The sequence below is a fragment of the Crinia signifera genome, chromosome 11 (genome assembly GCF_055691185.1).
Source record: "Crinia signifera chromosome 11, ASM5569118v1, whole genome shotgun sequence".
NCBI lineage: Eukaryota > Metazoa > Chordata > Amphibia > Anura > Myobatrachidae > Crinia > Crinia signifera.
This window is the reverse complement of record NC_139227.1, coordinates 83,020,847-83,043,506: the sequence shown is the minus strand read 5'-3', so window position 1 is coordinate 83,043,506 and position 22,660 is coordinate 83,020,847. Positions and strand designations below refer to the sequence as shown.

The window sequence follows — 22,660 nt, the reverse complement described above, 5'->3', positions numbered from 1 at the left end:
CGTCTTCATTCTGGAAGGTCAGAAGTCCATGTGCTAAGAAGGGGCTCCCAGATGTTGATTGTAGGGCTCTGGTCTCCATCCACGCCTTCAGTTCTTCTCTATCTGACAGTCCGTTGTTGTTCAAGAGTTTAATGGCGACATCCGTCTTGGTGATGTTGTCGTGCGCCAGCAGGACCACTCCGTATGTGCCTCGGCCTAACTCCCGACGGATGTCATATCTCTCCAGGAATTGAGATTCGTCCTCGGGGCAGTCTGGCGGTGAGATGCTGCTTGGTCCTTGCGGAGTAAAATAATAGATTAGGAATTTATTATTCAACAGATAAGGAGATAGGGCACGATTCAAACTTACAGCGTAGCACACTATAGGGTTTTACAAAGCTACTTCTAGCTAATCGGAACCACCAGGCCTCATTGAACAGTAAGCCCAAGCTCCTGAATACACCTTTAATTAAGTATTCCTACGTGGGGCACTCCAGCCTCTCTGCCCTTCTCCTGTCTGGTCCGGTCTCTCTGCCCTTCCCCTGCCTGGTCCGGCCTCTCTGCCCTTCCCCTGCCTGGTCTGGCCTCTCTGCCCTTCCCCTGTCTCGTCCAGACTCTCTGCCCTTCCCCTGTCTGGTCCGGCCTCTCTGCCCTTCCCCTGTCTGGTCTGGCCTCTCTGCCCTTCCCCTGTCTGGTTCAGTCTCTCTGCTCTATCCCTGCGTGGTTTGGACTCTCGGGCTCTGTCTGATCCAGGCTCTCTACCCTTCCCTTGTTCCCTTGCAGTGCCTTAGCCCTTCCCTCTGCTTATGTAGGCTTTCTGTCCTTCTACACCTACCACCAATGTTTTCTATGTGCCCCCAGACTTCAGACACAGTATTGCCCTGCACCTTGATCACTTTTGAGTTTAATAATTTAGTTGCGTAACTGAATAGTGCCTATTTAATATTGTAGGAATGGAGCATGTGCATTTATGTGTTGTAAGGAACTGTTAGTGATGCATTCTCATGCAAATTTAAGCAGGTAAATTATTGCTAGTGATCAAAAGGATTGCCTGGGGTTCTAGTGACCAAGCCAATTCCTCTGAGCTAATCCTGTAGTTACTGGCCATACCGTTCTGGCACTAATCACATTGCCTGTAGTACATTTGTAATGGCATTGAGCTACAATAGATGCCAACCATTACATTTGCCTGATGGGCCCTTCATGTCCAAGTTTGACACGGGATATAATGCGTTTTGTTGTCCTATAAACAGCCTGAAAGGGTTTGCATCTGTATTCCTATATGTGAAATTCATGTTAACATACATTACTTTAGATTAAATATCTAATAATAGATTAAATATCTAATAATAGATTAAATATCCAAGTCCATAATTAAATGAAGGGAAAAAACCGCCATGACACCATGGCGGGGGATTTACTAAGATGTGTATTCTACTTCACATGTGATGTTGCTATGGGCAACCAATCAGATCCTGTCTTCTAGAGGATGCTAAATAAATAAGAAGTAGATTCTGATTGGTTGCCCATAGCAACATCACATGTGAAGTAGCATACACATCTTAGTAAATTTCCCCCCATGAGTCATTACACCGGGTGACACCAGCCCTACATTCTTCAGTTATCACCATGGCTGTCTTCCCCAGGGGGGTTGGGCTGTCACGTATAAATGCAGGCACTGCCATCCTGGGTATTACCACCTTTAGTGCCAGTAAACCTAGAGCTATTCTGTAAACCCCCTGATGTTTGGGTGTGGGGTTAATAAAGTAATAATCATGGTAATGTTAGGATTAGGCTAGGTAAAGGTAGAAGAACATTCATACTGTGTTTTCATTGTGTAAATGACACTGCGAATGCCGGCATATGCCTGTCACCAAACTGAGCTATACTGTAGGTTACAGCACCTTTGTAGTTGTGCACCTTTCTCCATAAATATTACAGTAGTTTTACTAATCCTTTTTTTTGAGACTGTCTTTATCTGAATAACTGTAGTAACCAATGAAATGAATATAAATTACAAATAAAACATTATTAATATTTTTTTTATATAAACAATATTCAACTTTGCCAGTGTGAAAATGAACTACAGTGCAAGGACATCCAACTACATTTCCGCTTACCTGGTCTTGGCTGATCTTCATCCGGGTCTTTAGCCTCGCTTGCTGCTCTCTTTCTCTCTTCCAGCGATTCTTCCTCTCTGGATTTTCTTGATGAAGTGTTCTTCACTGTCTTCTGGTCTTTCTCCTGCATCTTGCTGCTGGACTCCTCAGGTGCTTCCTTTTCAGGCTTTCTTGATGTCTCCTTCCTGCACCTCTTCTTTCCGGCCATCTCCTCTGTGTTCTGGTCTGTCTTCTGTATCTTGCCGCTGGGTTCCTCCTCAGGTGCTTCCTTTTCAGGCCTTCTTGAGGTCTCCTTCCTTCTCCTCTTCTTCCCGACCATCTCCTCCATCTTCTGATCCGGCTCCTGCATCTTCCGACGGGTACACCTGATCCAATATGTGAACTTACCTCTGCTGATCTGGCTCCTGCGTCTTTCGACGGGTACACCTGATCCAATTGGTCGTTTACCTTTCCTGATCTGGCTCCTGCGTCTCCCGACGGGTACACCTGATCCAATAAGTTGACTTACCTCTCCTGATCTGGCTCCTGCGTCTTCCGACGGGTACACCTGATCCAATTGGTCAATTTACCTTTCCTGATCTGGCTCCTGCGTCTTCCGACGGGTACACCTGATCCAATTGGTCAATTTACCTTCCCTGATCTGGCTCCTGCGTCTTCCGACGGGTACACCTGATCCAATTGGTCAATGTACCTTTCCTGATCTGGCTCCTGCGTCTTCCGACGGGTACACCTGATCCAATAAGTCGATTTACCTCTCCTGATCTGGCTCCTGCGTCTTCAGACGGGTACACCTGATCCAATTGGTCAATTTACCTTTCCTGATCTGGCTCCTGCGTCTTCAGACGGGTACACCTGATCCACTAAGTCGATTTACCTCTCCTGATCTGGCTCCTGCGTCTTCCGACGGGTACACCTGATCCAATAAGTTGATTTACCTCTCCTGATCTGGCTCCTGCGTCTTCCGACGGGTACACCTGATCCAATTGGTCAATTTACCTTTCCTGATCTGGCTCCTGCGTCTTCCGACGGGTACACCTGATCCAATTGGTCAATTTACCTTTCCTGATCTGGCTCCTGCGTCTTCCGACGGGTACACCTGATCCAAAAGGTCGATTTACCTCTCCTGATCTGGCTCCTGCGTCTTCAGACGGGTACACCTGATCCACTAAGTCGATTTACCTCTCCTGATCTGGCTCCTGCGTCTTCCGACGGGTACACCTGATCCAATAAGTTTACTTACTTCTCCTGATCGGGCTCCTGCGTCTACTGACGGGTACACCTGATCCAATAAGTTTACTTACCTCTCCTGATTCGGCTCCTGCGTCTTACGACGGGTTCACCTGATCCAGTAATTGGCTTTCTGTCTCCTGAAATCGCTTTTTCTCCCCTTCTCAATCCTCTGCTTGGGCTCCTGCTTCCTCCTCTGATGCTGTCTGCTGCAGAGATGCCAGTTGGAAAATAACTGCCACTCTCAGCTATGAAAGTGTATAGCTTGGGTCATGTGACCAGCTTGCTGCTCTCCCATATACACTCTATAGTATCCATGCTAATGGGTCTAATTTTATTTTTAGGATTTCTAAGTTGCTATAACTTACCCTGTTAATGTTATTTGTGCCTAATTTCAGTGAGATCCTATGTACATGTTCCTAATTTATAATCTAACTGCAGGAAAGGAACATTAAATGTACATAAATGTATGGCTGTAACTATTTCACCAACATAATACAATAGAATACAGCCCTCCGGGGTAGTGATAATCAGGTGCCTATGTTTTTTCACTTTTAAATACATCTACTAAAATATCTGTTTTATAGGGATGGCCGTTGTTGCCATTGCCATCGATAGTGCTAAACTATGCAATGATGACCATCAATATTTTCACATATCGATGGTCATCCATTGTGTTTGATTGATTGGCCTGTGGGCCAATCAAAACACGGGGGACATGGCTTCGCTGGTGTCAGGGGGCAGAGCTATGCTCTGTGTCCCGGGGCTTTGAAAAAATAAAGCAAACATCGTTTTACTGTTCCATCGATGGAGGGAAAGCATCTGGTTCTCCCCCATCGATGGCTAAAGTATTCGACATTGGCCATGAACCATCGATGATTTCGAATCATCGATCGTGAATGGCCATCCCTACTGTTTTACTTTTGTCTGTATTGACATGTGAGAGGGGAGTTAGGGATGGGAGTGGGGGAATAACAGATCCCCCAGCACGACCCCTTCCATCAGGTACAAGAGGATCTGCTCTTGGGCTTCCCCCTGTTTATGATTGTAGTCACCTGTGTTGAACTAGATAATTGATGAGAAAGCTGTTTCACTGCAGGTAACCACCTGGGAAGTCCGGGAGCAGAGCTTTCTGTACCTGATGGAAGGATCCTATTGGACGGTCTGGGTACAAGTGTATAGTGTTCTTCCTGTAAGTGGGAAAGTGCTGCTTAAGCGGATAACCTTTGGTGACCAGTGAGCCAGTCAGAGGGCTTTGTGTCTGACTGAAGTGATTTGGCATAGATGGATTATTGAGAGATATTTTATATAACACATATAACACATCACCATCTCTACACTTAGGCCCTGATTCTGGTTGACTCGGTAAGCTGTGAAACTCGCAGCGTACCGAGTCCCAGAGGGCCTGCCCCTGCCGAATCGCCACCGTATCACCTTGCAACCATGCGAGGGGAAGTGTCACGAATACACATACCCTCTCATGTGCCCGCAGCAGGAGAAATCATTTGATGATCACCGACCATCGATTGACTGATCCAGGCCACGCAAATATAAGTCAGTGGCCGGCCGAAACCAGGACGGACGGCTGACGTCATCTGCCTGCCCGACGTCATGTGACGTCAGCCGTCCAACCCTGGCACACCACCTGCTGCACGCAATCCCATAGGGACGGCCATGAAATGCTGAGCGTTCCCATGGTGGACACCCTACTCTGCTGCCCCACTCCCCTGGCCCACATTGGTCAGTGTGAACTGATCAGTCGCTGAGTTCAGTCGCCCAGGGACCCTGCACATGCGCATAATTCATTATGCGCATGCACGGAAAAAACCCATCGCTGGACCACGTGGGGGTGCAAATGAACAATATGACCCCCTTACTGTAACATTCATTTCTTATAGAGGAGCATTGCTTCCCATTTCCAGTTCTTGGGACAAGCTAACGTCGCACAATTTACAGGTCTCCTCACAGAAACACAAGTGAAATCCTAAGAATCATCTGTAGATATTTTATAATGTGTCAGTGAGTAATGAATATGCCTGTGCTCCAGCAAGGACATATGGAAAACATGCACTGCCAGTGTATGCAGAGGACTAGATCTGAGAACACTATAGTACAGTGATTGTGCGCCCCTCTGTCCCTGTTTCCCATTTCCACATATAAAATGCTGAAAGGGTGTTTCTTACAAAAATCCATGAAAAAAAGATGATAAATTGGTTAAAAATGTATTTTATTATTACATTTAAAGCAGTTGGGAAGAGTGAGGTAGAAAGTATTTTTAAGTCCCAGATCTTAGTCACCTTTCTCTGATGGTGGCAATAAGTGAGTTTCTGTTGCCCCAATAATAGGTAATAGACAATCCACCTTATTGCTGCATGTTAGTAACTAGACCCCTAGGTTGTGCACTATAGTCAGTATTGTGTGAATAGTGCAGTAATAACCTTTATCTATGTTACCCAGGTCTACTCTACACGAGTACAACGGGGGAGCAGCCGGCCACCTATGTGTACACCGAATATGTGCTGCACCTGGACCTGTTCTAGCATTATATCAGAGGTGAGTTGTTAGGTAACATATAGGTTTTCTGTGTCCTTCTTCCCTCCTGTCTCCTTACCCCTCACAGCCATTAACCTGGGGCAGAGGGAGAGTGTGTGAGATCTGGCGACCATGAGCACAGACAGATAAAGAGGCCTGATTCAGTCCTGTTCGCTAAGCTGCATATACTTCCAGCCTAGCGAACAGGTAAGCGCCGGCTGTCGGACAGATCAAAAATAAATAGGAGCCGTCTGTGGCGGATATGATACTGAGACCTGCCAATGCAATGGGTAAGGAAGATCAGTCAAAGACAAAATTAAAATCAGTGACAACAATTGTTTCCCCCACAAACAATACATTTTTATTTCGTTGATTTTCTTCTGCAAAAGTGTGTACCAGCCAGGATTATTGAGCCAGCAATTGGGGTGTTGCAGAGTCAGGCGGGGAATTCATGTGTTCCGTCTGCTGCCTGCTTATGCCGACAAGTGTGTCCAGTCTCTCTCTCTCTGCCCCAACTCTCTCTCTCTCTGGACGGGATGTACAAAGCATTGGCGGTACATCCCACTGACCATCGCATATGTAGATTATGTAGTTTGGAATGTCCATTCGGTTTCTTGCCTGCTCCCCCTAATCGTTCACTTCATCAGAGCATCAAGTGCTGTCACGCACCGGGGGATGTTTCTCCTCCATGAAAGTGGCATGGGCGTCTCTATGAAATGCTGGGCATTCCCATGGGAACGCAGCCAGGCCGATGCCTACTTGGGGTTCTCTATGCTTAACCATTGTTTCTGCCAGGGCTACACTATTCTTGCACCCATTAATAAGCAGTATGGCCCTTATTCTGGTTGGCTGGCAAAGCAGTGTTATTTTGCTTCTTTGTGAGCTTTGTAGCACCGCCCAAATGCCCACACCCCGCTATTCGCATATTTTCCCAAAATCATTCGATGGTCGATTTCTGAAGCGCTCACTCCCTGGTGACTTTATTTAGTGGCACCCTGCTCCGTGAACATTGTGGGCAGCTGACATTCGTGACGTCTGCTGCCGGCCCCCGGAAGGCAAGTAGCCACCCCCGTTCACTTGCTGATGCCCAGCATTTCCTGGGTGCATCCAATATTTTTGTGAGTACGCCCAGGAAACCCTGCGAAGGCCCCCTGCCCGCCTACTGTATGCCCACCACGCTACGAGCACCTCGGAGACTATGCAAATCTCCGAGGACGCCTGCAGAGAAGAACGACTGATTAGATGTTTTCTTACAGTAAACAAATGTATTCTACAATTCTACTGTATTATGTTACAACCAATGAACATTCTTATTGTACTCATAATTAATCACTTTAAATTGAACACATTCAAATATCTGTACCATTTAATAACTCTCTATTCAACCTTTTGCTGTAACACCTAAGTGCTTAAATATCTATATTATTGCGCAATAATATGCAAACAAACTTACAAATCTTAAACTCTAAATAAGCGCTTTTGCCCTTTTTTTTAGCCCTGACCCAATGTTCACAGTTCCGTAAAGCTGCAAGCAACTCAGAGTATGCTAAAGTGCAGATGAAGGTAAGTTTTAGGCTGTTCAACAGAGCTGTCACTTAAGTTTCTATGCTCTGCTCCACACAAGGTGAAATGGTTCTCCCAAATATATCATAGACCATGGATCTTCAATGGCCCCCCAGATGTTGTGAAACTACATGTTCCAACATGCATTGCCACATTTTTTTCCTATAAGAGCATGCCAAAACTGTCAGGGCATGCTGGGACATGTAGTTCCACAACATCTGGAGGGCCACAGGTTGAAGACCTGTGTCATAGACCATTGTAAGTCTCCGGCCTGTGCTGAGCACCCTAGGGCTAGCTAGACAGCATATGGCAAGGGTCCTAAAGCCGCCAGATTCCTGCTATGGTACCATAGACCCTGGCTGCTACAGGCATTTGCAATAGCATGATCAGAGACTATAAGCTGCTAATAAAATGTAGTATTATATGTATGTACTCCTGGTAGTAAATGTAATGGGAGTTGATGGAAACTTTTTCTCTCCCCCAGGTCTCTGGAGCGTGTACCCAGCCGATCCCATCATCGTACCACTTATGGTCTCTCCAGTTGTTTCCTTCCCAGGATTTCACCTTTCACCTGCAGGTGTCACCTCCGGTAAGCCGTTCTGATCTACTCACCAGTGTCCTTAGTGCATTTACAACCAATACGCAGCCATCAGCTTGGGTTACACTGCGCCAGTCTTCCCAGAATCCAGACACCGATTATACTACATTGCCAGTATTAGTGTAAGGTCATTAGGCAATAAATGCGCCTTCTAGCACCTGACATCCCCCTCTATTGTCTGATACTTGTGCAGTGTTCATGCCTCATACGCAGGAGTCTTCTCTAACTGTCCCTCTTTCTGTCTCTCGGAGCAGCAGGATGCTATGACGCTTCTCTGGATCCTTCACAAGTTACAGACTATTATTTCAGTTTTTACCGACTCTGAGAATGACGCGCTCGTTGAACAGCTGGGAAAAAAAAACAAATTTTTCCTTTTTTTTTACCCCGTTGGGCACAGAAAACGTGCCCGTGCCCCTCCCCCTCCATGCCCCCCAGACTGCGGGCAGTCGCTGGGTGACCCAAACCCCTCACTGGATGTGCAACACTGGACCAAACCAAGCAGCACTGGAATCAACTGGGCACAACTGGAAATCAGTAAACCATCACACTGGAGACACAGGGAACTATCCCCACGCAAGAAAAATGTGATTGATTTTCTGTATGTTAAATGTTATGTATGATTCTATTACAAACCTTCCCTTTATCTGTGACCCTCCCAATCCTTGATTGAAGTTACCAGGAAGACCCCATCTCCGATTGTTGTTAACCATCTCCGCAAGCTGTGTAGCTCAGCAGTCTGACCTGTTAGCTGCTGCCACTAAGCCAGAGGCTGCACAAGCCGTTTTACGTTACTGAGATATCTTTGTGCTCTATTGTATTTTATGTGAATCCTTTTTTTTTTGGTTCTTGTTTGTTTTGTATTTAATTCTCACCACAAAAGTGCACATGGCTTGTGCCTCAAAAAGAAGGGGGGCAGTGATTAGTGCCAGATGGTGAATCTGCGCTCCCTAAACTGGGCACGCGGCGCGCCAGCGCTGTGCAAACAGATGAAGTGGTGACTTTATTATTAAGGACCCAGATACCAGACCCCCGATCGGTCTTTCTGACGTCATTTCTGCTCTTAATGTTACAATCCTGTAAGTATGGTTTTCTTACAGTTAATAAGACACTATCGCATTGTATCATTTTAACCCTTCCATGACTGGAGGTCCAGGCCTATAGTATTGGAAGGGTTAAACTGCCATTTTAGCTAGACCTATGAGCTCAAAGCATTTTTAATATTTGTTTTTATCAAATTTCCCAATTTGTATTTATATTTCCCTTGTTACTCTCCTTGCACTGTTATCCCCTTCCTCTTACCCTGTTCTTTGGGTCTGAAGTAAAAAAATATATATATCTTGTCTGCATATAAATCCCCAAAATATAAATAATTATTTGTACTGTGACTGGTGTTTTGTGTTTTGTGACTGCAGAAACATTGATTTTGGAGGCACTGTAGACGCACACCACATAACACTACAGATAAAGGGGTTATTCTGGTTGATCGAGTCCACCAAACCCGGTCTTGCGAATGGTGGCCCGGCCACCACCCATTCGCAAGGGCTATTCCCTCGCAGGGCCTGCAAATGGATGTTACACAGTAACATCCATACGTAGCCTACTGTAATCCACTCACATCATTCGATGGTTGGCGACCATCGAATGATGGCGAAGGTGCACGCATGTAAAAGTGACTCACACTTACATATGCGCGGATGCTCGGGAGTTAGCGGGCGGTCAGCTGACCCCCACAAGGGAGAATAGCCGCTGCCCGTCTGTCAGGGTTTTAGCAGTCGGGATTCCGACGTTGATGTAATTACTGTCGGAATCCTGACTGCCGCTCAGTCATCCGGCACCTATAAAGACAACCTGGTGCCACTGGGGAACAGAATATAAATCAGAAGCCACAGAATGTTGCTGGGACCCCTTACTGCGCCAAGCCATCACCCTGCCAGAATAAGCCTTGTAGGCTTGGGTTTGCTCTGCTTACCTGAACCAGTTGCTGCTGATGTTGTTGCTGTTGATTGTAGGTTACTATTATTCTTATTGCGTAGATTTTTGATAGACTTATACAATAATGAGTTTATCATATGTATGACCTTTGAGTATAAATAACCCTGTTCCAATATAAACAGGAGATTGTTATCTGATATAATACAATATTCATTTAATAATATGTATGGACAAACTCCCTTTCATTGAGATCACATTGGTCAGGTGGAGAATGTGAAGGAAAGCTGTGAGACTGGAGACCAAGGAGCATTTTATTCACCTAACAGATAAAGTTATAGACATGCCCAAGGCAGGAAAGGCTACAAGATAATAGCCAATAATAAAGGCCAAGTGCTCTGATGTCCCACTGTAGGATCAGTGGTGAAATAGAAGCTATGTCCTGCTGCCCAGGTGCTGCCTAGACCAAGCCGCCCATCACAAGTCAGCGGTAGAGCCAGGAGACTAGTTAGAGACCCACAGGGTAGCCGGCTATTATTATAGGAGGACCTACAGAGCTCAGTGCCTCAGGTGGGAGTGAGGATGCACCAGTCCGCAATATGAAAAGCTCTGCACACAACTGGCCTGTATGGGAGGGTGGCTAGAAAGAAGCCATTATTAGAGAGACTGCATCAAAGCACATCTGGATTTGCAGAAAACATCAAAGAGACTCAGATACAATGAGCCAGATGTATCAATCTTCAAAGGTGATAAAACAGAGAGAGATAAACAGCCAGCCAATCAGATCCTACCTGCCATGTTACAGGCTGGGTTAGAAAAATGACAGGTTGGAGGTGATTGGATGGCTCTTTATCACTCCCCACTTTATAACTTTTTGAAGCTTGATACATCTGGCCCAATGTGAGATAAGGGTTTGTGGTCCCATGAACCAACAATTAAGCTTTGTTTCCTCATCTATAAATGCTCTGGGTGGCACACAGCAAATGAATTACAGATTCCTCAGCAAGCACCATCCTAACTGTGACTTATGGGGTGGGGACATTCTGTATTGTCATGGGGATGCGTTTCTTCAGTGGGGACTGGGCAGCTTAGAAGGATAACCTTTTAGGACAACCTGATACAAGACCAAAGCAATACTGACATTGCTAAACAACAAAAAAGTAATTACCCTGCAACTGTTATACCCCCAAACTATCGGCCAATCACTTTGTTGTTTACATTTCTGGTTATAGTTTGTTTAACATCAGTAATTTTATTGAGTTTTAATTTTTTTTTTTGCAAAAGGAGAGGGATACAGAAGGAAGAAATATAAAGGGGGAAGGAACATGACAAAATCACAATACACAATATTGTCTTCCTTGTACACTTTTACACTGTGTGTTCTAGGAGCAGGAGAGATGTGACAGGGGAACCATTTGTAGCCATGAGGCTGTATGTTCATTTAACCCGATCAAACCTGTTGGCACGAGCTGCAGTGATATAAATGGCTGCAGCCCTGGACTCACAAAGGTAGTACAGCAGCATCCTGCAATGTCCTGGCATGTCAGGATGGCTACCTAAAAGACGATCGCAACCGCTGCTGACAAGAGTGCATCGACTGGCTGGAGTAGGTGCGGTGGTGCAAAGAAGGGAGTACGAAATATGTTGCTGATACACCGTATCACCTTGCATACCCTGCTGCGCTTCTCCCACCCCTCTGGCGGGTGCCACCGATGAGAGGTGACGGAGAGAGCTGAGCAGCACCACAGGTTCCCCCACCCTTCCAGCACCTCTGCCGCTGCCACTGAGAGACTAGAAGAGTGGAGCGCAGCGCCGCAGGCTTTCCTCACCCCTCCAGCGGCTCTCAGCCATTTCAAATATAGTGCAGCTCCGGAGCCAATCAGCCTGGGGTCAGGGGCCCAGGAGGGGCATGAGCCAACATGGTTGGAGGGAGCCCCCTGAGCAACAAGCATGTAATCTCCCCCGCCTTGGGCAACAAGGATGTAAACCCTTTTCCATCCCCTGGGCAATGAATGTGTAATCACCCCATGGCAATGAGCATGGAACCCCCCATGGCAGCAAGCATGTAATCCTCTCATGGCAACAAGCATGAAACCCCCTGTGCCAACAATCACAAAACTCCTGGCATAGAGCACGCAGCTCCTGGCAACTAGCATGTAGGTAAGCGGCACTTATGTGACATAATATGTAATAGGCATTACGGTGTGTGACATAATGACATGTAATGGGCATAATGGCATGTGGTTTAATAAGTAATGGGCATTAACGTGTGGTGCATAATGTGAAGTGGACTGTAACTAGACTCCCTTCATACACCTCAGAGATTACTAGACTGCCGGATGACAGGAAGTTTATTGTCATTAAGTCCTAAAACAGCGCAGTTGGAGGCTGATTCAGGATCGCACGTATCGATCCGAGGGGGTGATTCAGGAGTGATCGTCCCCAGTGTACTGATGGTGCTGCTCTGCATGCTTATGGCCAATTATACGCAAGTGCAGGGACGCTGTGCGAATGCTTTCGACACCTGTCAAAGGTGAGGTGCTTGCACGGGTAGGGGAGGAGGCGGGCAAAGGCCGGAGCACGGGAACGTTCAGCGTTTTATAAGCGTCCCCATGAAAATGCTGGCCGTTCCCTGAGAACGCAGGTGGGCCGGCGGCTGACCCCACATGATGTCAGCGCCCACCCCCTCTTTGGCGAACTCAGACGGAAAAGAAACTCAGTTTATAAGAGGAGAGAAATCATTTGATGGCCGCATGTGAGGGGATATGTTCGCGTACATCCCCTCGCATGTTACCGATAGGATTCGGTGGCAGGGGGCGCGAGTTATGCCGCTCACTAAGTAGCAATTGACCACTGCTTAGCGAGCGATACTGAATCAGGCCTTGAATTCGGAACCAGCCCTGATGGTCGGGGTTTGCGCATTTCCAATCCCTGACACCGAACGACTTTGGTGGGCCGGATTGGGGGGGAGGGGGTATGTATCCCCAGTCCCCCCTCTCTGAAAGGGTCCCCGTTCAAACCAGCTAAAAAAAATTTTTTTATATATACAGCTGAGCTGTGGGGAATACATGGAGACAGTTTTGGGTGTAATGTTGCAGAGTTTCAGATAGGTGGCGCTGCAGCGCACAGTTCCTCGGCTTTCAGGCAGCTCCTCTCTCTCTCTACACCTCACAGGGCTGTGAGATAGAGCTGCTTCTGTCCTGGTGAGGCTGACTCCCCAGGTATGTGTGCTTTGTTGTTGGTGCCAGCAGAAGGGGCATAGGCAGTGGGGTGAGGAGTGTAAGCACCATTAATACATCACTGTATGCTGGCCCAGTGAGCACTGTGATGTCTTGGTAGCAGCAGTGGGGGTGTGATTGCTTGTGGGGCTTATTTGCTTTAATAATGTCTATAGCTTGTGTGTTTTTATAAACATAGTGTGTGTTTATGCCACATGTGTATGCATGGTATGTGTGTGTGTATGTCCTGTGTGTATGTATGGTATGTGTGCATATATACCCTGTGTATATGTATGGTTTATGTGCATATATGCCCTGTGTCTATGTATGGTATGTGTCTGTGTATGCCCTATAGGCTATGTATATACATATATATCTATGTATACTCGTATATTATTTATGAAATACATGCAGATGACTGGTGGTGTAGATGCCGGCAGTCAGAATACAGATGCCATCATCCTATCCCTCCTTGCTAGTGCCTAACCTTCGTGCCCCACAGCCTAACCCTAACCCCCCTTCTTTCTAGTGGCCGAACCCTCCTGCCCACAGCCTAACCCTAACTCCGCCACTATTGCCAAAACCTAATTTTCTTCCAGCCTGACGCTGGCCTGCCCCACATACTTATGATTGGGATCAGGGGGTAACTAGAACTTTCAGGGCCCCATAGCAAAATCTTGAAATGGCCTCCAACCACCACCTTTGTCACCACAATGCTTCTATGGGGGGTGGGTGCTAAAAAGAGAAGGTGGAGAGGGGGAGACAGAGAGCAGCAGGAGTGAGATAGAGAGGGGGTGAGGTGGTGGGCGGGCGAGAGCTGGTGAGGTGACTAGGGATGATGAGGGGGAGGAGAGGATGCAGGTCAGGGGTGAGGTGACCGGGCGAGAGGTGGTCAGGTGACATGGGATGATGAGGGGAAGAGAGGATGCAGGTCAGGGGTGAGGTGACGGGGGTGAGGGGAGAGATTGTGAGGGGTGTGGCAGGGATAGAGTTGGTGAGGTGATGTGACGAGGTGAGGTTACAGAGGGTGATGGGGGAAGAGGAGAGGATGCATGTCTTGATTTCACTAGCAATGGAGGGTCTTACATTCACAGTGCTGGCAGCCGCAGGCCTCCTCCTCCTCCCACAGCTGCAGTAACTTTTCTCCTCCGGTGCTCCCGCAGCCGCTGGGTCTTCTCCTTCCCCTGCTGCCACAGTGACTCACATGTCTCCTCAGGTGCCGGCAGCCAGATGAGAGGGGGTAAGGTGACATGCCGCCACGGTGCCACTGGTCTCTTGAGAGCCGGCAGCCACTGGGCTTCCTGCTGCTCCCACCCACCATAGTGACAGAATTAGTCCTTATATAGGCTCCTGCAGCCGCTGTGTTTCCTGCTCCCATTAAAAAAAAAAATCAACTTAAAATAGGGTGTACGGGATTGCCCCCGTGCCCCACAGCAGTTGCATCCCCTGCACCCTCTGTAGTTACACCACTGATTGGGAGGTCTGCATTGATATTCTGACTGCCGGCATCCCATTACATCCCCCTGCTGAGGGACAGGAATGAATTCAGACCACGCATGGCACTGCAGTATTATACCATTATATTACATTGCATTTATTAAACAGCATATTTGCAACATTTCTGGGTCACACAGGCTCTAATATGTCAATAAAAGATATGTATGTGTACACACACACACACACACACACACATACATACATACACACACACACACACACACATGCATACACACACACACATGTATACATACACACACACACACACACACACACACACACACATGCATACACACACACACAAATTTGTAATATGATTTTAATGTTAGACCTCAGGGCCCCCCTGTCAAAAGTCCCCTGGGCCCTCCAGAGCCTAAACCCAGCTGTGTGCGAGGGGATATGTGTGTGAGTACACTCCCTCGCATGGTACTGACGGAGCGTTCGGATAGTTGTTATGGGCTCGCCAAGCTGCAGTTGACCCCTGCTTACCGAGCCTTGCTGAATCAGGCCCTTAGTGTGAATTGCTGCAATATAAACTACCAGACAATTACACTGAGAGGAGTGCATAGTTATTTTAAAAAGATTCATTAGGGTCGTACCCACGTGACCTAGGTAACGCCCATTACGACGCCTGCAGGTAACACCTCATAGCCCACTAAAAAAAAAGTAAAACCATAGATATACACTCTCCCGCCCCCATGCTTTAGTGCCACACATTGCCCCGCTGCTGGCCGCTGCCCCGTCACTTCCTCGAGACCTCACCATACATATACAGCAACATATATCAGTTCCCGACCGTCCCCGGTTAGCGGCAGTGCCTGCCGCACAGTGCTGAGCTGCTGGATGCACCTGCCTCCTCCTGCCCGCTGTCCTCTTCTCTCATCGCTGCCCCACCTCCTCCCGCCCTGCCTCCTAGGGCGTAGGTGTAGGTGGGTGTAGGTGGGCAGGCTGACATGGGGGGAGAGGAGGATGCTGCTAGAGCAGGGGTGTAGGTGGGCAGGCTGACATGGGGGGAGAGGAGGATGCTGCTAGAGCAGGGGTGTAGGTGGGCAGGCTGACATGGAGGGAGAGCATGATGCTGCTAGAGCAGCAGTGTAGGTGGGCAGGCTGACATGGGGGGAGAGGAGGATGCTGCTAGAGCAGGGGTGTAGGTGGGCAGGCTGACATGGGGGGAGAGGAGGTTACTGCTAGAGCAGGGGTGTAGGTGGGCAGGCTGACATGGGGGGAGAGGAGGATGCTGCTAGAGCAGGGGTGTAGGTGGGCAAGCTGACATGGGGGGAGAGGAGGATGCTGCTAGAGCAGGGGTGTAGGTGGGCAGGCTGACATGGGGGGAGAGGAGGATGCTGCTAGAGCAGGGGTGTAGGTGGGCAGGCTGACATGGGGGGGAGAGGAGGATGCTGCTAGAGCAGGGGTGTAGGTGGGCAGGCTGACATGGGGGGAGAGGAGGATGCTGCTAGAGCAGGGGTGTAGGTGGGCAGGCTGACATGGGGGGAGAGGAGGATGCTGCTAGAGCAGGGGTGTAGGTGGGCAGGCTGACATGGGGGGGAGAGGAGGATGCTGCTACAATAGTAGAGTGGGTGAAGAGTCTGGAATGGAATAGAAGGACTTGGAATGGGTACTAGGGGCCGTGCGCATGTGCAGTTTATGAAGAATCGGCTGATATGCAAATTCGCAGCCACGTGATCAGGTCTGAATTAGCCCCAAGGAGATGGGGTGATACTCTATTGATGTATTTTATCACGCTGTTTGTGCTCATTAGGATTAGGTTTAGCCACGCACAGCCACTGGTCACTAATTTCAGCCCGTCCCTCCCCGGCCGGTGTGAGCTTAAATGCCGCCTCCAGCGGCCGACAACGCACCGGATGGAGGAACTGTATTATAATCATCTTCTAATAAATCAGTATTTTAGTTGGTTTAGCATCTGTTCTATAAGGAGACCCTGGTTTCTGTATTTCCCCCGGAATGCCCTGTATACTATCTGATCACTCTCCCTCTCAGGGTTGGGCTACTTCAGGTGGGTACTTTACAGAGCTCAATATACATTACACGGTTCCCAGGCGTCAGCTCGTCGCACTGACTATTCTTCACCTGTTACATTGGCCGGTGGCTATAATCAGTTTCCAGCTTATTTACAATGTGATCGTTCCACTACGTTGAATTACATATACTGTTTTTTACAGTATCTGCTCCACGCTTTACTATTATTTGCATGTCATGTAATACATAGATTTAACAGCATTTAATGTATGATAATTGCGAAAAAGACATTTCAGGGCTCAGTCAGAGAAATTATATCAGTGATTCCCCCCTTTTTGTAGACTCCAATCCATGCTGGTCCGCACTCCCGGAATGCACAGAGGACTCCGGAATTTAGAGGCGATGTTCTGACTTCCAGAAGTGCATCCCGTTACATCTGCTGGAATTCCCGCACCCCCTACCCCTGGTATCCCGGAGGGCACCATTTAATAGCAGGTGAGTATGTGATCACTTCCTGTCTTGTAATTTACATATAGGGGATTATTCTGGTTGATTCGCAAGGCTGTAAATTTGCCGCGTTGTGATTACACCAAAGCCCGTCTTGTGAATGGTTGGCTGTTGCAGTAACATCCACAAAGTAACATCCATTCACAGGCCAGGGGGGAACGGCCCCATCTTTTGATGGTTGTCGACCATTGAAGGATGTGGTGCGTGCATGCAAATAAAAGTGACTTTCAAGGCACTTACATATGTGGGCACACTGGGAAGGAAATGGGGGGGCAGCTGACATCCGGTGATATCAGCAGCTGCCCACCCCCCGCATCATGGCCTCATTAGCATGAGAACGCCCTGAGTTCTTATAGGAACGTCCATGAAACACTCCCATATGCTAATGGGGCCACCCCCCCCCCCGCTGTCCTGGTTGCGTATGCACAGTGCCACCATCGTTCCCTGCGTGGCAACCAGAATAAGGGCCATAATGAGTTTTACATTCACATTTGCTGGAATGTAAGTAGAGATTTGTCCATAGGAGTTTTGTAGACACTACCATTTACATACTGAACAAATGACATCTGCATAGAAAATGGGGTCTACAGACCATATATAAGGTGTGCCCAAATGAAAAGGGAGACTACGGTTGTATGTAAACAATATTTTAATCAAAGAATATTTAATTACAGTTCATGTGTAACATTACAACTACACATAATTGACATTGATGCAATGATCCAGTGCGTAACAAGGGAGTGGATGGATTCAGTGTAGAAACTCCTTGGTTGCTGATGAATCCAGGTTTCCACGGTCTCCTGCACCTCCTTGTCACAGGTGAACCGTTCACCTTTAAGTGTTTGTTTTTTAAGTGGCCGAAGATATTAGAGTCACATGGGGAGATAACTTCACCATGCAGCGTAAATGTATATTTATAGAGAATATAACATCAGTTCTGGCCTCCATCCGCCCCAAGTTGCCAGCCTTTGATGTTATATTTTATATAAATTCAGCTTCGGTCACATATGATAAGTTGTTCACAGCAGCTGATCATGTGGGATCCTCAAGCAATGCAAATGCAGGAGGAGGTGCTTACCACCCCCTGCTGGCATTTGTGATCATATCAAACTGCGATGCAATGGCAGTGTAGCGGGTCATTGCGACCATTGGTCGGGGTGTTCCTATACGACTACAGCTTAAGTAAGTCTCATCTTACTCAGTCTTGCAGTCGCAGGCTGGCTTGCGAGGTGAAGAAAACTTCACCTTGCAGCGTAAGTGTATATTTATATAAAATATAACATCAGTTCTGGCCTCCATCCGCCCCAAGTTGCCAGCCAATCACTCACCTTTGATGTTATATTTTATATAAATTTAGCTGAGCTTCCGGTACGGGGCGGAGAAAGGGCGCCATGACGGCGGAGGGGGAGGACGGATGGCGGCACGGTGACTACTCCCCCCCCACCCCGGCCGGGGAGGGCGCACTGCAACGGCAGGAGATGCACGGAGATGCGGCACTGGATGACGCCACACTGGACCAGGCCGCAGCCAGCGGCGCACAGCTCACCCCCGGGTACGGCACCATAGGCTCAGGACCCGGCCATAGGCACGGTCCCCGGCATGATGACCCCCGAGGCGATGGTGGCCCCCATCGGCACCTGGAGGCGGCTTCCGGCCAGGACAGGGAAAAGATCAGGCCCAAGCTGCTGTCCATCAGCAGATGCAGGAGTCCGCAGCGACCAGTGGCGCCTCATATGGCTGCCTAGGCGCTGTGCAGCTCGGCGGGTATGTGTTCCCTGTGTGATACTGTACTGTCCCGGCTTATATTGTTACATACCTGGCTGCTGCAACGACCAGTGGTGCCGCTGATGGCTGCCTAGGTGCTGTGCAGCTCGGCAGGTACTGTATGTGTTCCCTGTGTGATACTGTACTGTCCCGGCTTATATTGTTACATACCTGGCTGCTGCAACGACCAGTGGTGCCGCTGATGGCTGCCTCGGTGCTGTGCAGCTCGGCAGGTATGTGTTCCCTGTGTGAAAACTGTACTGTCCCTGCTTATTAGTGTTCACTCTAGCAGTTAGAGAGGGCAGGGCGCCGGGGGCGGACCGCGCCGCCAATGTCACAAGAGGGGCATGCCCGGTCCGCTGCCGTCATCAAGGGGGGCGGGCCCGGCCACCGCCGTCACCAAAGGGGTCGGGCCCGGCCCCTCCGAAGTCGGTGTGCTGCTGAGGAAGCTCTGGGCATCGCCATCTACGGCGGCACTTTGCATCCCCGTGAGGCTGTTTTAGCGGGGCGCTGCTAGAGCTAAAGCAGCCTAGCGAGAACACTACTTATATCGTTACCTACCTGGCTGCTGCAGAGACCAGTGGCGCCACTGATGGCTGCCTATGCGCTGTGCTGCTCGTCGGACATATGGTCCCCGCATGTAATGTCTCAATGTAATGTATGTAATGCCTCCCCCCCCCCCCTTATCCATGCTTGATGCTGCACTGTAAATCCCCAAAAAATTCCTAGTGTGCGCAAGCACACATGGCCAATAAAGTTAATTCTATTCTATTCTATTCTTGGGTCGCAAATGATAAGCAGCTTATCATGTGGGATCCTCAAGCAATGCAAATGCAGGAGGAGGTGCATACCACCCCTTGCCGGCATTTGTGATCAAAGCAAACTGCGATGCAATGGCAGTTTAGAGGGACATTGTGACCATCGGTTGCAGTGTCCCTCTATGGCTACAGCTTAAGTAAGTCTCCCCTTACTCAGTCTTGCAGTCGCAGGCTGGCTTGCAAGGCGAAGAAACTTCACCTTGCAGTGTAAATGTATATTTATATAAAATATAAAATCAGTTCTGGCCTCCATCCGCCCCAAGTTGCCAGCCAATTCCTCGCCCTTGATTTTATATTTTATATAAATTCAGCTTGGGTCACATATGATAAGCTGCTCACAGCAGCTTATCACGTGGGATCCTCAAGCAATGCAAATGCAGGAGGAGGTGCATACCACCCCCTGCCGGCATTTGTGATCATATGAAACTGCGATGCAATGGCAGTTTACAAGGACACTGCGACCATCGGTCACGTTCACCCTCTATGACTACAGCCTAAGTAAGTCTCCTCTTACTCAGGCTTGCAGTTGCAGGCCGGCTTAATTTTTGGACTGCACTTGATGCGCGTGATGTATTGCATGTTATAGATAGAAAGTTAGAGCATGTGACATGTGTCCTGTGTGTTGAGGTACCAGGAGTACCTTGTTGTGTGAAGAAGCCGATGGTCCATGGTCCCGGACTGCTACGGCCGTACCGTTCGCACAAGCTGATCTACGTTCTTCCTAGGTCAGTGTCCTGTACACTCTCACGTGGTGACAGCCGCATGCAGCTGGCAGTCATAGACATTGCTGGGGAGCGATGATTTAGGCAGGCTGTCAGTACGTTTAAAGTGCAGACATGCAGCAAGTTGGTATCACAGATGTGCAGCAGGTTGGTGTCACAGATGAGGCGGGAATCCTTTGGAAACGCGTTTCGAGCGCTCAGGCCGGCTTTGTCAACCTGGCTAAAGTGCTCAGATTTTAAGAGGCTTTAGAGAGTTGATGTTCCGGTCTTTCGGTCTCCAGTACTTGATGGACAGACCAATCCTTGGGATGCGTTTCGCCGCACTCAGGGTTGCTTTTTACAGGACGCCTCCCCACTTAAGCGCTGCAGACACCATTCATTTCCCAGCATAGAGAACAGGTCTGAATCAGGCTCTCAGTTTGGATTGCATATGATAAGCTGCTTGCAATAGTTTATCATGTGCAATCCTTAAGCAATGCAAATGCAGGAGGAGGTGCATTCCACCCCCTGCCTCCATTTGCCATTGTATCAAACCGTGATTGCAGTTTAGAAGAACATCGGGACCATCGGTGGCTGTGACCCTTTGCGACTGCAGCCTGAGTAAAGGGGCATACACACGTAGAGATCTGTGCTAAGCAATTTTTCTAAGCAATTTTGCTAAGCAACTTTGCTGGTGTCGATCTTCCATGGGGAGCACATATACACGCAGAGATTTGTGCTAAGCAATAATAGTGGGTGGATATTACCAGAGGGGAGGTTTTGTTTTCTTTTTTTTTCTCATATTTTACTGATGTCGTATGCATACGTATTTTTTCAATACGAATTTGTATTTATCAGCCATTAAATACTAATTCGTATCAGCAGAAGCCTACATGGATCATTCAGATCCGTGCAAGTGTCAGTGTAAAAAATAAATATTTTTTAAAAAATGTCATCAAAGGGTGCGGGTCCAGCCGCCGCCATCATCAAAGGGGGCAGGCCTGGCCCCTCCGAAGTCGCTCCACTGCCTTTTAAGTGCCGGGTATCGCCGTCTGCGGCGGCGCTGGGCTTCCCCATGAGGCTGTTTAAGTGGGGCGCTGCTAGAGGGGCAGGGCGAATTTTGCCCTTTAAAAATGTGGTCCCCGCATGTAATGTCTCAATGGAGGTTATTCTGGTCGGTGCGTACATTCCCGAAATCTTTCGGAGCGGGCCGCACGCCACGCTGTGCGGTCATCGTCCGAAGAAACGCCCACCGGACCTCCACATACGGACGGACTCACACTGGAACAACAGGGCGTATTTACAGACGACATCCAAACCTTGCGTGTGCGGTGGAAACACACATATTCTGCACGGTCTTACCTCGTCAGAACGGACGGGAACCTGCCCGTACGCGCCGATGCGGTGTATTTACATCCCCAAATGTGTGGTTTAATTGGTAAATGTAGAAGTGACATGTATATTTATATTAGTGATAGTAAGTTCTGTCCATTGGTTGCAGTGTAAATGTGTGTCCAAACTGCAGCATATATGTGTGTGTTTAGTAATGGTCCATTTAAGCTGCAATGGTTCCAATTGAAGCAATGAGAAGAGTGTAATTAATGAGTAATGAGTAAAGGAGTGGATTGTATTGTGTTGAGCTGACATTGGTTGAGGTGCGCCCGTAGTGATTAGGCGTTCCGATTGCCTAGCGCATGACCGAGTGGTGTCCGCAAAGAAATACTTGCTTATAAACACTGCATATTTCTAGCCTTTTGGTTCGCGTGCATTCGGTGTGCTGTCCGCATGCACGCCTACCAGAATGAGTGCACTCCCTCGTGTACGCCCATGTTTACGCACAGTTTAGCCCACTTTGAAACTACGCCCCTGTGTAGTACCGAATGACGCCCATAAGATGCCCATATTTCCAGAGTGATTGCTGTGCACATTTCTGTACGGTATTAGTGAGAACAAGTACGGAGACCATGCATGGCACATGCGCATAGCGTTGCCCACGCATGCGCAGACGGCTAAAAAACGCCATCCGTAAGAATTCAGGAAAGTACGCACAGACCAGAATAAGGCCCAATGTAATGTATGTAATGCCTCCCCCCCCCCCTTATCCATGCTTGATGCTGCACTGTAAATCCCCCAAAAATTCCTAGTGTGCGCAAGCACACATGGCCAATAAAGTTGATTCTATTCTATTCTTGGGTCGCAAATGATAAGCAGCTTATCATGTGGGATCCTC

The 22,660-nt window shown here is 48.3% G+C and overlaps 1 long non-coding RNA gene across 5 annotated transcripts in view; it reads left to right on the top strand.

The window, feature by feature from the left end:
* The window catches only part of LOC146046262 (uncharacterized), a 173,110-nt gene that overhangs the window by 120,042 nt on the left and 30,408 nt on the right, over positions 1-22,660 (top strand). The window contains exon 1 of one of the 5 annotated variants that reach the window (XR_014465815.1): positions 16,986-17,135. The exons of the other annotated variants lie outside the window; for them this stretch is intronic. This is a non-coding gene — a long non-coding RNA (uncharacterized LOC146046262). Of the gene's footprint in view, positions 1-16,985; positions 17,136-22,660 lie in introns of those variants that run through there. 5 annotated transcript variants of the gene reach the window in all.